The sequence below is a fragment of the Fringilla coelebs genome (assembly GCF_963513975.1).
Source record: "Fringilla coelebs genome assembly, chromosome: 7".
In the NCBI taxonomy this organism is placed as follows: Eukaryota; Metazoa; Chordata; class Aves; order Passeriformes; family Fringillidae; genus Fringilla; species Fringilla coelebs.
In genome coordinates this window covers 37568506-37572050 of record NC_140035.1, presented here as the reverse complement: position 1 = coordinate 37572050, position 3545 = coordinate 37568506, and the positions used below count along the sequence as shown (strand labels likewise).

Genomic DNA, 3545 nt, shown 5'->3' with positions numbered 1-3545 from the left:
TCAGCAGGAAGGACCCATACTGGGATCTGCCCTTCCTGGCATTCCTTGTGGAGGTGAGCCTCAAGGCCAGCGCTGCCTTGCTGAGCTGCCTCCCAGCTCTCTGCCCTCTCGTAGCCACAGCTGCCAGGACGGTGCCCGTGCCCTGTGCTGCTGCCTGGGCCCAGCCCTGTGCGGTTCCGGGCTCCTGCCGGCCGGCTCCCCTGTCACTGCCCTGTGCCTTTCAGGTCCTCGAGTGTCTGGACTTGAGTGAATGTGGTGGCAGTGTCTTTAAGATCTTGGCGAGGTTCCTGCACAGCAAGTGCAGGCAGTGCCCTCGCTTGGCGCTCAGGGGCCTCGTGGTGGTCAGCAAGGATCTCTTGATGGTGAGAAGGGGGCAGCGGCTGAAGCTGCGCTGAGGAAAGCAGCCCCTTGGGCTGGCAGGGCTCCAGGAGCTGAGGCAGCTGCTCCCAGCTCTCCTGCCTCACCTGCCCCAGTGCTCTGGGTCGGGCCTTTGGCCTCTGGGCCCTGCAGCAGCAGGGTGGGGTTGCAGTGCCAGGGCACTCTTGGCGCTGCAGCCCTCCACGGCTTCCCAGCACAGCCTTGTCTTCCGCACAGGCCAGGAGAATATGCTATCTGTCTCCAAGCCTTCTGGAGCTGCTGGATGATGCAGATGGAGAGCTGGTCAGCATGACCCTCCGCGTTTTCACTAACGTGCTCCAGCACAAAGACATCCTGGTATCCAGCACCACTGCCCCGAAGCTGGCTGAGGCACTCCTGCTGCTCTTTGACCATGTAAGGTCCTACATCCTGAGCCACAGCCATCGGGTGCTTCCCAGAAACTTTGTGCCCTCTCGATTTTCAGGCCTTTGCCCAGGTGGGCCTGGAGTAGTTGATGTCTTTTTCTTTCCTCTAGGACAACAGCCATGTGCAGGTGCTCTCCATTCGCCTCTTCTGCAAGATGATGGAACTGGTAGTGGATGAGGGAAAAAAGCCCCTGAAGAGATTTGTGAGCAAGAGCCTGTATGCACTTTTAATTTACTGTCACGATAAGAACTGCGATGTGGCAAAGGTGAGGTTTTCTGTGATGCTGGAGGATCTCTGGGAGGGGGCTCGGCTGCCTCTTGCCCGGGCACCTCACAGGCTGCAGCCTGCTCCAGGCCTTGGCACAGGGATGTGGGTCCTGTGCCCTGGGCTGTGGGGCCATCTCTGGGTCTCTGCTGCTCTCCAGGCCTCCCGGGAAACGCTGATTCGTGTGGCCGGGTTCCTGAAGAGGACACATCTCGAACAGCTGCTGAAGAAGCAGCCGCCCTTGAGTGTGGCTGAGTGCCTGGTAAGGAGGGCCTGCAAGCCCCGGGCTCAGCCTGGAGAAGCCCCCGAGGGCGGTGCTCAGTGTGCAGGGCTGGCAGCCGTGCCCCTGCCCGCTGCTGCACCCAGAGGCCGTGCGGGCTCTTCCCCAGGCTCCCGTGGGCCCGAGCCGGGTGCCCACGGAGCCCCGGCCCGGCGGGGCTGCGGGCCAGCACCGCGGCTCCCCGGGCAGCAGCCGGCCCTCTGCGCCCTCCCCTCGGGAGCCCGGCGCCAGCGGCTGCTGGCCGCGCCTCAGGGCTGCGCGGGCAGGGGAGGCCGGGGCTGGGCGCAGGCAGCGCCCGCCCAGGGGCTGAGCCCGCGCCAACCCTTCCCTAGTGCCGCTCTCTCCAGCTGGAAGAGGACAGGAGCCGAGCGGCCGAGCACCTGCGCCGGGCCCTCCACTACCTGCGGAACCCACAGGAGCTCCTGCGAGAGGCGGCCATCAGGTTCAGGGGTGAGCCACCAGCCCGGGCTCCCTCCCCGGCCCCGCCTGCTGGCCCGGCAGCGCCAGCCGGGCCGGGCGCCGTGGAGCCCCGCCTGGGCCGGGCAGCCGTGCCCTGGGGCGGCAGCGTGCGGCAAGGGCCCGGGCTGAGCCCTGCCGGGCCAGCGGGCCGTGTGGCCACAGCGCCGGCAGCGCCGCTGGCAGGGAGCTGTGCCGCTGGGGCCGTGACAGGCTCTGTGTTCACAGGGATGGCCGGGCGGCACCGGCGGGGGCAGCAGGAACAACTCCAGCTGATCATCAATGGTGAGTGAAGGCAGCGGGCTGACAGCGGGGGCTGGCAGCGGTGGGAGCTGCAAGCCCTGCCCCGGCTTTGGAGGGCTCCGCTCCCTGTGCGGATGAGGGGTGATGTGGGCAGAGCACAGAGAGACTTCAGGGACACGTGGGGGAGTTATGGCAAGTACCTCCCAACTGATTCCAGTGTCTCCTACTCCCTTCTGCATCACATGGCCCTGTTTAGAATGTCTTGGAGGATTCCCACAGATCGGGGCTGTTGCCATGGCTCTGTTCCTCTCTCTTTCAGCTCTTCAAGCCCGGAGGCAGCGTGCCCAGATCTGACCCAGAAAATCGAGCCCAGTTTCCCCAAGAAGCTGATGAATAAGCAACATCCTGTGGATTCAATGGACAAGCGTGCCAAGAACAGCACCAGGGGACACCAAAGAAGACATCTCAGCGCTGCTGGAAGTCCTGGCTCAGCTGATGATGGGCACACATCACACGGCTTCAGCGCTCTCCCTCCCTATTGACAGCTCCCTCCCTGCATCCCTTGCACACTGCCCATCCCCATTTTTCCTTTCCTCTATTCCTCCCCTTTAGGTAGCTCTGCCCCACCAGCCCTCAGACTGTCCAATACCTTTTTTTCCCTCCACTCTCCCTCCCTGTTGACAGCTCCCTCCCTGCAGCCCTCACACACTGCCCATCCCCATTTCTCCTTTCCTCTATTCCTCCCTTTAGATAGCTCTGCCCCACCAGCCCTCAGACTGTCCAACACCTTTTTTTCCCTCCACTCTACCTCCCTGTAGATAGGTCCCTCCCTCCAGCCCTCAGACCCTGCCCATCCCCTTTTCTCCCTGCCAGCTCATGCCTTTGCTTTGCCTTAGATTAATAAACAGTTTGGCTTCTTCACTTTGCCTGCATCTCTGTGGAGCTGAAGCAAATCCGGGGCCCTGGGACACACGGGCCCCTGCTGCCGTGCTCTTCCACGCCGTGTTTTGTGCACAGACACAGAGGAGCGAGGGCAGGTCGGGCTAGGAAGGTCCCTGTGCTGAAGGTGCAGTTCCACAGCACTGTGCAGTTCCACACCTTGCTGAGCACCCCGGAGCCCCTGGATTTTGGAAGAGCCAACCTGCGTATGCTCTGAACCCAGCTGTGTGGGATGCCAGGGCAAGCACCCACAGAGGGCAAAGGAGCTTGGAATGCTGGACATTTTCAAGAATTGCTTCCTGAAAGCCCAGCAGTGCTCCATCCCTGCACAGGATGAGGAAGAGGGCAGAAGCAGAGACCATGTGGGCTTAGCAGGGAGCTTTGGGTGTGCCTAAGGCCAAATGAAGCAGCAGCACGGTGCCCGAGACTCGGACACGCGACCGTGCCGGTGCCCGGAGCGCTGTCGGGCAGTGCCGGGATCCCGGCTGTGGTTCTGGTGCCCACAAGTGAGGAATGGCAGCCCCAGGCTCAGACCCAGTCAGAAAGCCAACCAAAGGAGACCAGAGGGAGGGCACCCTTC

General features: G+C 63.0%; 1 long non-coding RNA gene across 1 annotated transcript; it reads left to right on the top strand.

Annotated features, from left to right (window-relative positions):
* Nucleotides 1–1712: 1712 nt before the first annotated feature.
* LOC311155645 lies at nt 1713–2891 on the top strand. Its single transcript, XR_014616290.1, has 3 exons — nt 1713–1777; nt 2012–2068; nt 2346–2891. It is a non-coding gene; the product is annotated as an uncharacterized lncRNA (long non-coding RNA).
* Nucleotides 2892–3545: the final 654 nt, after the last annotated feature.